Source organism: Panthera tigris, chromosome B4 (assembly GCF_018350195.1).
Source record: "Panthera tigris isolate Pti1 chromosome B4, P.tigris_Pti1_mat1.1, whole genome shotgun sequence".
Classification (NCBI taxonomy): Eukaryota; Metazoa; Chordata; class Mammalia; order Carnivora; family Felidae; genus Panthera; species Panthera tigris.
This window is the reverse complement of record NC_056666.1, coordinates 67669808-67682501: the sequence shown is the minus strand read 5'-3', so window position 1 is coordinate 67682501 and position 12694 is coordinate 67669808. Positions and strand designations below refer to the sequence as shown.

At 36.0% G+C, this 12694-nt stretch overlaps 1 protein-coding gene across 1 annotated transcript in view; it reads right to left on the bottom strand.

Annotated features, from left to right (window-relative positions):
- Positions 1 to 5064, bottom strand: part of CNTN1 (contactin 1) — a 278894-nt gene extending 273830 nt beyond the window's left edge. Inside the window, exon 1 of the mRNA XM_042990807.1 lies at positions 5037 to 5064. The gene's annotated coding sequence lies outside the window, so the exon portion shown is untranslated. The remainder of the gene's footprint in view (positions 1 to 5036) is intronic.
- Between the last annotated feature and the right edge of the window lie 7630 nt (positions 5065 to 12694).

Sequence of the window (12694 nt, the reverse complement as noted above, 5' to 3'; positions counted from 1 at the left end):
AGTGGTGGGTTTCTTGTGCATCCTTACTCTTAGGATCCTGGTTTCCTGAGAAACCATCTATCAGATTCCAACTTGGACTAGCCCTAGACTTCACCTTGTCTCCCCAGCTTTGGCCTTGCTTTCCTCTGAGGGTTGCTGCTTTTGCTTTGTTTTTATTCTCTTTAGAGTCTTTACTTTCCTACCATCTCAGAAAAGCATTTTAAAAGAAGGATTTTGTAGTTATATTTTTACAGTTTTTCATTTAACAACTGCCAGAAAAGGAACTGTCTCCCTATTTTTTAAAACCTATCCAACTTTATTTTTATAAATTGAAATAATACATCCCATTGCTTATATAACAAAGGTTTTATTACTTAAGTAAAACTGTTAACAAAGTGATAGCTTTCCCAGTCAGCTTCTTAATGCATTTAACAAGTAACATTCTTGATAGTACGGCTGTCAAGGAAAATCAGTAGCAAATCGCAGGCAATATGTTTCACATGTTAAATCCCTACTTGCTAAAAATAGATGGTCCATTATATGAAGACTCTCCTCCAGACTGCAATCAAAACAAACAAAAAAAAAATCACAGTCTTTGAGAATCAAATTCTAAGAAATCCAAAGCCTACTGTTAGTTTTTGCACTAACATTAGAGTTTTCTAAAACATGATTAAGCTTAAATCCAAATTTCAGAAGTATATCTTCTTTCAGGCTTATGAAGCTCCACATTCCCTTGCTGATATTTATGAGCAGTCCTGATCCACTGGATCAGAAGTAATCCTATCCCTTTGCTTCCACGGCAAGGAATTACACTATACTATAATAACTTGTTTACATATTTGTTTTTTTTAAACTAGACTCTGAGCATCTTGAAAAGAGGAACTGTATCTATTGAAAATGTGGTAGACCCAGAATTTAACACTAAATTTAGGTCCTGAATTAATATCTGATGAATTTAACCTATGAGTGAAAATGGTTAGTAAAATGTAAGAAGTTTATAATTCTGTAGTACATATCATTTCAACTTGTCCTTTTTTTACTAATCCTAGGAAAAAATGGTTATGGTATTATAAAAAATATTATAGTATTGTAAGCCAGCCTTAATCAGACTTCATTCCAAATGAATTAATTTGTAGCCTAGGTTGAGCTTGTTCTCTTCCTTTCTCTTCCTGTTTATCATCTAATTCACATGTTTCATTACACAATGGATGTTTTCATTCTGAAATAAAAGTGATTTTAAATTGTATTTTACCTGAAGCATAATTAACAAGATAACACTCAATGAAAGGCAATCAATATTGTCAGCATTTAAAATAAATGTTTTCCAGAGTTGAGTTTTAAGTAATTTGCATTTACCTAGTTAAAAAAATCAACATTATATTGCCAAAGAAATCCCCAACAAACAGAAAGTTTACAAGTTTAGAATTAGGCATAGAAGGTCGGACTATTATCAGGTTGCATTATCTCACATGCATTTTTCAGGATTACATAGTTATATTTTATTTTTAAAATGTTCAACTGAAAATGGTGTTTAGAATATCAGCCCCCAAAAGGCATCCAAATTGGTAAGGGAGAAGTAAAACTTTCACTATTTGCAGATGACATAATACTACATATAGAAAACCTGAAGATTCCACCAAAAAAAAAAAAAAATTCTAGAACTGACAAATGAATTCAGTAAAGTTACAGGATACAAAATCAATGTACAGAAATCGTTTACACTCCTATACACTAATAATGAAACAATAGAAAGAGAAATCAAGAAAACAATACCATTTACAATTACACCAAAAAGAATAAAATACTGAGGAATAAACTTAACCAAAGAGGTGACATACTTGTACTCTGAAAACTATAAAACACTGATGAGAGAAACAGAAGACAACACAAAGAAATGGAAAGACATTTCCATGCACATGGAGGAAGAGCAAATGTTGTTAAAATGTGCCACCCAAAGCAACCTACAAATATAATGCAATCCCTATACAAACAGCATTTTTCACAGGACTTGAAGAATCATAATATTTGAACGGAACCACAAAAGACCCTGAATAGTCAAAGTCAAGAAAAAGAAAAACAAAACTGGAGTCATCAAAATTCCAGAATTCAAATTATATTACAAATCTGTAGCAAACAAAACAGCATGGTACTGGCACAAAAATAGACACATATATCCATGGAACAGAAAAGAAAACCCAGAAATAAATCCACAGTTATATGGTCAATTAACCTTTGATAAAGGAGGAAAAAATACATAATGAGAGAAAGTCTCTTCAACAAATGGTATTGGAAAATCTGGACATCTACATACATGCAAAAGAATGAAATTGGACCACTTTACCTTCTTACACCGTACACAAAAATAAGTTCAAAATGGATTAAAGACCTAAATGTGAGACCTGAGCCCGTAAAAATCCTAGAAAAGGGCACAGGTGGTAATTTTTCTGACATCAGCCATAGCAACTTCTTTCTAGAGGTCTCCTGAGGCAAGGGAAATAAAGGCAAAAGTCAACTATTGGAACTACATCAAAATAAAAAGCATCTGCACAACAAAGGAAACAATCAACAAAACTAAAAGGTAACTTATGGAATGGGAGAAGATATTTGCAAATGACATATCTGACAGAGGGTTAGTATCCAAAATATATAAAGAACTTACACAACCCAATACCCAAAAACCAAATAATCCAAATAAAAATGGGCAGGAGACACAAACGGATATTTCTCCAAAGAAGACATACAGATGGCCAACAGACACATGAAAAGATGCTCAATATCATTCATCATCAGGGAAATACAAATCAAAACTACAATGAGATATTACCTAACACCTCTCAGAATGGCTCAAATTAAAAACACAAGAAATAACAAGTGTTTGCAAAGATGTGGAGAAAAAGGAACTCTCATTCACTGTTGGTGGAAATGCAAACTGATGCAACCACTGTAGAAAAGATTATGGAGGTTCCCTAACAAGTTAAAAATAAAACTACCCTATGGTCTACCAATTGCATTACTGGATATTTGCCAAAAAAATACAAAACTACTAATACAAAGGGATACATGCACCCCTCTGTTTATTGTATTATTATTTGCAATAGCCAAATTAGGGAAGCAACCCTGTGTCAAACAATACATGAGTGGATAAGAAGAGGCAGGATATACATATAATGGAATATTATTCAGCCATGAAAAAGAATGAAATCTTGCCATTTGCAATGACATGGATAGAGTTAGAGACTAAGCAAAATAAGTCAGAGAAAGACAAATATCACATGATTTCACTCATATGCATAATTAAAGAAATAAAACAAACTAGCAAAGGAAAAAAAGAGAACGAGACAAACCAAGAAACACTCCTTAAGTATTGTTCTCTTAACTAGAGAACAAACTGATGGTTACCAGAGGAGAGGTGGTAGGGGAATGGGTGAAATAGGTGATGGGGATTAAGAGTACACTTATCATGATGAGCACAGAGTACTATATAGAATTGTTGAATCACTATATTATACAGCTGAAACTAACATAACATTGTATATTAACTATGCTGGAATTAAAATTAAAAACTTTTTAAAAATTTAAAAAGAAAATAAAAAATAAAGAAAAAAATCAGCCCATGTGCTTCTATTTTTATACTAATCCTTCCACAGTTATCATCCACTCTAAAGTCTCTTAAAAAATACATTTAATGATATTAGAACCCAATCTTCACCTGTTTTCTTCAGATAATTTTCTGTATCCTATAGGATACATGAATATGGGGCTCCATTGACATTTTGGATGCAAGAAAGAAAAATCAAACTTACTCTGTTGTCTAACAATATTTCCCTTTCATCAGTTTTGTAGTTTTTCTTTTTTGCTATAATAAACTTGAAACCATCTCTGCTCTTCATTCCCCTTTATTCCTTTTATCTAATCTACCATGAAGACCTGTAATATTTATTTACTTTCATGTCTTTTGGTAATAGCATGCCTCTCTGTTTCTAACGCCTCTATCAGGAGTAGGCTGTCATTTCATGCTTTAACAGGACTACATAATTTTCAATGATCCTTCCTAATTCTAGTATTTTATTGCTAATTGATTTTTTTTAACTGGTTACCCTGACCAGATTGTAGATTACTGTACTCAACTATAATAGCAAAAATCCAGATTAGTAGTTTTCGGGTAGAGGGCAATAAAGATGAAACTGGAACACTCAGTATTTATCCACCAAAATATGTCCATAAGCTCCATCTGCTCTGGCTACACGATTTTTATTACATTTTCCTCAAATGTTCTTCATTCCAACTTGTCACTCAAGCACAGTGAATATCTAGATCACCTTTCACATTTTTGTTAAGTGGCCTTCATACTGCAAAAACTTCCCTTCTCATTCTCTTCTGAATCCAAAGTTCACAAAATGCTGCTTAACTCTTACCTTCCCCAGGCAGTTTATATACTGGTAGGAAACCAAAACTTGGTGTGGTATAGACCTCAGCTGGTAACCATGCCACTCACCAGCTACATGACTCTAGACATGCCTCAGGTTTCTCATTATAAAATGATATTAACAATAATAATGAGAATAATAATACTTTGGCTTCAGAAATTTGTAAAGATTGTATGACATAAAGCATTTTTATAAAGTATTTAGTAGAAAGACTGGATTATAATGTTAAGTAAATAGTATTATTATTGCTGTTGGTGTTATTGTTACTGTTATTACTATTAATTCCATGATACGTCCCTATTATTCAGCCCACATCTGATAGCTCATTCCAACATCTATTAACTCAGCAACATCGAGCATTACGCTATTTAGTATTAATTGTACTCTAATTGTTTTGTATATTTTCACAGTGATTTGCTCATATGGGCATTTGCAGAAAGGACACTTAGAGGACATTTATTAAGTAGTCATCAAACTATTTATCATATGTTTTGATATATTTTTTAAGTTGAGAAATATTATAAGTTAAAATGGAATATCATTTTCAATATCAGATTTTTTTATTCTGTAACACACACACACACACACACACACACACACAATCTCTCTTTCTCTAAGTAAACACCTTACCTTAAGATTGTTCTGAATTCAGCTTCAGAAATGATCCAAATTGGATATCTACAAATCAATAATTATGAAATTATAGTCAATTAGCTTGAAGACAAAGGTATTGCTACTTGAGCAATGATTTTTAACATTTTCTACAAAAAAAAAGTTGCATTTTAATCCTCTACAAGCTTTTGTTTGTTGCTTTCACCATCACAGTAAAATTTTAGCATATTTGCAAAATACATGTATAAAATCAGTAAGCACTTTTAAGTTAAAGGGATTTGATTTTTTCATTGTTTGCAAAGCCTATTGATGGCTCAGAGTCCAAATATCCTGTTATTCACCATCATTAAATTGAACTAAAAATAAACATTTTAAATAAAACAGGGTAATAGCTGCTGAGCTGGTCCCATTTTATGATACTGAACACTAGATTGGAATATATTTTAGAGAAGCCTGTATATACACCATACCCACATTGTATATACTGTGTTTGTGTGTGCACATTACATATGTATGTATACATATTGACAGTACACTAATACGTACACATACACACAAACTTAAGGGGAAAAAACAGGTAAATGTAAAACATTTCACAGAGGAAACCAAATATTTGGGTAAAATCAAATGGATTAAATTCAACATAGCTCAGGTTTTGGATAAACTGATACTTCGGTGATATTAACAACAGTAAATGCAATAAAAATTCTGTGTTAAGTCTTACAGTTTACAGAATATTTTCACATTCTTGTCCAGGTCTTTAGTAACCCTCATAACCACAAATGTTTCCTCTCAAATACTGTTAGGGTAAGCTTGGCTGAATCGACACAGAGGTAGAAAACTTGTCCCATCAAATACACATTTTGAGAATAGTCTTTCCATTTAAAATGCAGCTCATGTCATATTCCCTCATAAACAAAACATAGGTGTAAAACCTAGCTCTACATATGGCTGAAGCTCATCTTTTAGATCTTGCATCAAACACCCCTCTCCAAGAATGGCAGCAGATATTAATCAGGTAATGACTCAACTTCATACATAACTATGTACCACATTAAATGTCATGAAGAAGACTCATAAAGTACCTTGACTCCAGTGGGGATCCTCACTTAGTAAACTGGGAGGATAAAGGAGAGGGATAAAATTTGAGCTGAGAGTTACCAGGTAAAGACAGAGTTGTCAAGAAGGAGAGAATGCCCATTTTAGAAGGACAGGCAGGTGCAAGGTGCTGAGGCAGGACAAGTGTGGCAGTGTTGAGAAGCAGGAAGAAGGCTGTTAAAGCGGAAACAGGAACGGAGCAGTGTGTAGGGGTGCATAAAGCTGGCGAGGTCATGCAGGGCCATAGCAGGCTATGACGAAGATGAGTTTCTATCTTACAGACTACAGGAGGCCACTGCAAGGTTTATACACAGGAGTGTGGTAGTGTGATCTTGAAGATGGTAGCTCTGGTGAGGAAAGAGAAAGTGGAGGAAGAGTGAATGTAGAAACCCAGTTGAAAGGCTATTGCTCTAGTTCAGGAAAGAAAGATGGTGCCTTGGACTAGAATATTTGCAAAATAAATTGATAAAATTGGTTTGTTTTAATAAGTTTGGAGGGATAGATTATAATCTGTCTCTCTCGCTTGATTGTAAACTACATGAGGTAGAGACCTCAATGTTTACTGACCATTATATCCTCTGCCACAATACTTTGCACACAGTAGATACTCCAAAAAAATGTTTTTTGAATGAATGCATAGTAGGAAAATATGAAGAAATTGGGGAGTGTAAGGAACTTCATGAAGGAGTACTATTTACTGTGATAAGAATTACTAGCCAGGATCAGGTTTGCAAGTGAAATCATGTGCTTAGATTTAGACAAATTGTACTTAGATTGCTTATCAGATATACAAGTGTAGATATGAATTAGGATATTTTAAGTGTCTAAAGCTCAGAGATCTTGACTGGAGACATAAATTTGGAAGTCATAGGAATATCAGTAACACTGATGCCATGAGAGTGGATGGGGAGAAAATAGAGTAATAATGATAACTGAATTTTTTCGTTTATTCATTTATATTTTGAGAGAGACAGAGATAGTGTGAGCAGGAGAGGGGCAAAGAAAGATGGAGAGAGAGAATCCCAAGTAGGCTCCAAGCTGTCAGCACAGAGCCCAATGCAGGGCTTGAACTCACAAAACTGAGAGATCATGACCTGAGCCAAAACCAAGAGTTGGGTGCTCAACCGACTGAGCCAACCAGGTGTCTCCATTTTTTTAATGTTTATTTATTTTTGAGAGAGAGAAAGAGACAGAGTGTGAGTGAGGGATGGGCAGAGAGAGAGAGAGAGAGAGAGAGAGAGAGAATCTGAAGCAGGCTCCAGGTTCTGAGCTGTCAGCACAGAGCCCGACACAGGGGCTTGAACTCATGAACTATGAGATCATGACCTAAGCCAAAGTCAGATGCTCAACTGACTGAGCCACCCAGGCACCCAGGTACCCCAGTGATAACAGAATTTTTGCAGACTCTTACTATGTATCAGTCACTGTTCTGTTTCACATGTTTCAATCCAGTTAATCCTCACAATAACCCCATAAAGAGTACTCTGTTTATCATCCCATTTTAAAGATGAGAAAACCAAGGCACAAAGAAATTATAGAATTTGCCCAAATTCACAGACTTAGTAAATGGCAGAACTAGGGTATAGCAGGCAGAATTCTAAGATGGCCTCCAACATGCCCTACTCATGATGTTCACACCTTGTACAATGTCCTGTCCTGTGTAGGGCAGAACCTGTAAATGTGATGGGATATAATTCTCATGATTTAGTTATTAATGAGTTGACTCTGAGTTAATCAAAACCAAAAGGGAGAGCTTTGTGGGCCTGGCCTAATCAGTCGATCCCTTCAGAGGAAATGAGGTCCTCCCTGCCACCAGAGATTAAAAGCGTGAGAGGGCCTATGCAGGGGGCCACATGGCAGAGCATTGTAATCAGCTTCCAAGAGCTGAGAACTGCCCTTGGCAAACAGCCATCAAGAAAATGGGGAATTCAGCCCTATAGCCACAACAAATTGAATTCTGCCAACACCAGTGAGCTCAGAAGAGACCTCAAGCCTCAGATGAGCCCTCAGTCCTAGCTAACAGCTTGAGTTCAGGCTGTTGAGACCCTGAGCAGAGGACCCAATTGAAACCCACCCAGACTTCTGACCCAGGGAACTGTAAAATACTAAATAAGGTCTGTCTTAAGCCATAAAGTTTGTATTATTTGTTATATAGCATAGAAAACTAATGCACATGATAAAATTTGTAAAGTTTGTATTATTTGTTATACAGCATAGAAAACTAATGCACATGATAAAATTTGAGTAGTTGGTTTACATGACCTGGGCTGTTAAAGACTTAGCTCAGAAGGTAGAAGAGGTGGGAAAATGAGAGGAGAGACTAATAACGACAGAGCACTGAAGCAAACACAGACATTTAAGGAATGGGCAGAGGAAAACGAACCAGCAAAGGAGATTGTAGAGAAACCAAGAAATCAGGCAAATCCAAGGGAGTATGACATTACAGAAGCAAAGGAGAAGATGTGTGCAAGGAAGGAGACTGAGTAAAAGTGTGCAGCACTACAGACAGCAAACCAGATGAGGACTGGAGAGCGTTCAGTGGATTCAGTAAGATGCAGGAAGGTAACACTGGCTTTTCCTCTGGTCAATTAAAAAAGCAGAGTTGGCATTTTCGAACTCCTTGGGTGTGTGTGTGTGTGTGTGTGTGTGTGTGTGTGTGTGTGTGTGTGTGTTTAAGGGAGGAAATCATGTGATGAGTTGGGGAGAAAAAAAATATGTTTTCCAGACATATTTTTACTATTCAATATTTTCATGCAGGAGCATTATAAACCTCTCCTTAAGAACTCAATATATTTTGTTACTTACAGCAGACCTGACAAGTTAATCAACTAAAATATTCTGTCACAAAATTGAACTTCAAGGATTAACAATTTCTTGTGACAAGGCAAGAGTGCACCCAAGTAATATTCTACATACCATTTAATCTCATGAGATGACTACTGAAAAGCAATAGAAAGAGGACAGAAAAGAGAGCATTCGATTTCTAAAACTCATTCATTTTGATCATTTATATAGCCACTCTAAGGGGAAGTTATTTTTTTTCTCCTAAGAAAATACGAAATCAGATGCGGAAGCCAAAATATAAAGAGGCATTAACTAAATCAATAAAGATCCATTTTGACTGTAAAAGAGTACAATTGAGAAGACAAAGGGTACACACAGAGACAATTAAATTTATGGCTTTTTATGCTGCTATTCACCCAATGATGCTGCTTTTGGATTCTCTGGCACCAGTATTTCACTTTGGTGACTAATTTCATGGGAGGCAGAACAAGGACAATTTCCCCCTTATCCCATATAAGATAACAAAATAAGAAGATTTAAACTACACTGTTATTCTTATACATGGCAGGTTGGTGGGGGGAGGGGTTGGGTATACTTATCTCCAATGGAACCCTTAGGAAAGGAAAGGAGAGTTTGTCCAAGGATCTCTGACACATAGTCAACATAGGAACAGGGTCATGTTCAATGGCTCAGCCTGAACTGAGATTTACATTTTCTATTTTGAATGATCAAGACAGATGTGCAGCGGTCCCTGGGTAGCTCAGTAGATTAAGTGTCCGACTTCAGCTCAGGTCATCTCACAATTTGAGTCCGAGCCCTGCATCAGGCTCTCTGCTCTCAGCACAGAGGCTGCTTCAGATCCTCTGTCTGTCTCTGTCTCTCTCTCTCTACTCCTTCCCTGCTTGTACTCTCATTCTCTCTCTCTCTCTCTCTCTCTCTCTCTCTCTCAAAAAGTAAACTTAAAAAAATTTTTTTTTAAGATGTGCAATGTTAGAGACACGAGTGCAGGAGTGCAGAGTCATTATGTCTTCTGGTGGCAGGTGAAATTTTTCCTCCCTTTGTCTCATCTGAAGCCATTTTTTCCCAGATATGGTTGTGAATTCACCTGTGCCTAACACTTTACTCATGCACAAATGGTTTAAGAGGCCTGATACAATCATTGCTTACATCCCAAGATTAACATTGCCTGTGCTGTTCACTTACATTTTAAGGATCTTGAATTTGTTTTACATCCAACTTAGTATCATGTATTTGGCTCCTACTTTTAGTTGTTTATGAATGAGACAGCTCTTACTAACAGAGGTAACTTTACTAGTGAGCACACGATTACTTTCTAGTCTAAGACAAAGTTTGATTAATTAATGAGTCATGCCACCTTAATAAATGAGAGCCTTTTATCATCCTGGTATAAAAATTCTTTTAAAAAGACAATTTTTTCACTCATGTGGAATTCAAGAAACAAAACAAATGAACAAATGGGAAAAAAAGAGAAAGTGAGGCAAACCAAGAAACAGACTCTTTAAAAAAAAAAAAAAGTTTATTTTTGAGAGACAGGGAGAGAGTGCAAGGGGGCAGGATGCAGAGAGAGGGAGACAGAGAATCCAGACCAGGCTCTGTGCTGTCAGCACAAAGCCCAACCTAGGGCTCGGACCCATGAGCCATGAGATCATGACTTGAGCCAAAGTTGGGCACTCAACAGACTGAGCCACCCAGGACCCCCCGGGCCTGTAACTACAGAGAACAAACTGATGGTTACCAGAAGAGAGGTGGGGGAGGGTGGTTAAAAAGGTGATGGGGATTAAGGAGCACACGTGTCATGATGAGCACCAGGTGTTGTGTGGAAATACTAAATCACTATATTGTACACCAGAAACTAATATTACACTGCACGTTAACTAAGTAGAATTTAAATTAAAACATTAAAAAAAGAAAATCTACCCATTGGTGTGATCAATTCCAGGAAATAGATCACATCTTCCTACTCTATGAGCCCTGAACCCCTAACCAAAACAAGAAGCTTGAATAGAGCTCCTATTTTAAGTTCTTCTCTTTTGATTCATGGAATTTGGAGATGAACCTTAAAATGAGGATTGATCCTTTGTTTCTCAAAACAAAAAGGAAAACACCACACTTTTATATCTCTATGAAGATACAAAAGACAAGTATCCGAAAACGTCTCAAATTTTACTTCATATGTCAGATATCCCAGAATCGTATTGTAGTTTCCCACAGAATTGCCAACTCAATAAATTCTTGGCTGATGCTTCAGAATTTTCATCTCTAATATTCCAAATCCCTAATGGCCTTAAACTTCAACGCCTAATCATTCAGTTGATTAATATGCCTCTTCCCAGCTGGGTTGTGCACGCAACAAGTCTGAAACTTCTCCAGTATTTCCACCTTCCACAAACTGTGAGACAAGTGGCTCCTCATGATCGTCTTTTCCAACCCTAACTTCTTATAATTTTCCCCAAAGTATGTTCCTCTTAGACTGTACTTACTGTATATAAATACTTCATGTTGGCTTCAATTACTTCAAGTTCTAGTACACATGCATATGCTGTTTGTTTTGGTGAGCAGTGATCTGGTATAATAAGAGTATAAACATCTCTTCCTTAACCCTGTACTGATAAACTATAGTCCCCAGACTAGGTAATTTTAAGCTTCACAGGACCTATAATAGAATATTAAAAAACAAAACAAAAACAAAAACAAACAAGAACAACAACAAACTATACTTTGGTCTGAAGTATCTTTTCAAAAGAAAGATACATGGTCCTGAAGATTTTAGGAATCCAGACTACATTCTAACTTTAAAAGCCTTATATTTGTCCCCAAACTACACTGACTCTATAGAGATTTGGATTTCCAGCAAAAATGAGTCCTCATAACTGTGATAGGAGCAGAAACCAGAACTAGATGGCTTTGAACTATGCTTGTATATGAAAATATATCCTGTTGTACTTTGATTGTAGCTCTATTTTGGTATCAGTGGAAATGATATTTTTAAAAATCAATTTCTTCTTTTAAAAAGGGATTTCCCTTCTGCTCCAATTTTCACTTAACTTTGGGGATTTTCTATATTGGATCCCCAAATATTTCTTAACTGCTTCAAAGTTAAAGTAGAAAATTTAACTTTCATGACTTGACTCTAAAACACATTACAAAGAATGTCTTAAGTGACAGCAAACTTCTTGGAGAATGTACTTACAGTTAAGGCCCCATCCATAACCATGGGTTTAGGACATTGGAAAGCTTGACAAAGAAGTAAATTTCTTAAGGCTTAGTATATATTCTTGGGCTTCATAACCAACTATAACTTTAGGTGTATCGACACATCCAAATGACACCACACAAAAGTTATTAAAAACTAGCTTTTAAATTATAAATCTTCTAGGGACACCTGGGTGGTTCAGTTGGTTCAGCATCCAGCTTCAGTTCAGGTCATGATCTCACAGTTCACAAGTTCAAGCCCCACGTCAGGTTCTATGTTGACAGCTCAGAGCCTGGAGTCTGCTTCAGATTCTGTGTCTCCCTTTCTCTCTGCCCCTCCACTGCTCTCACTCTGTCTCTGTCTCTCTCTGTCTCTCTCTGTCTCTCTCTCTCTCACTCACTCTCAAAAATAAACAAACATTAAAAAAATGGTTTTAAATTATAAATCTTCTTTGTAGAATTCTTTCAAGTGAGAGGTAAAAAAAGGTGAGGAGGGTTAAATTTTTATTCATTTTAAAGAATAAGAAGTAATACACAGAAGGTATTAAGTAATTGAAAAAAACAGGAAATTGAGTATTAAG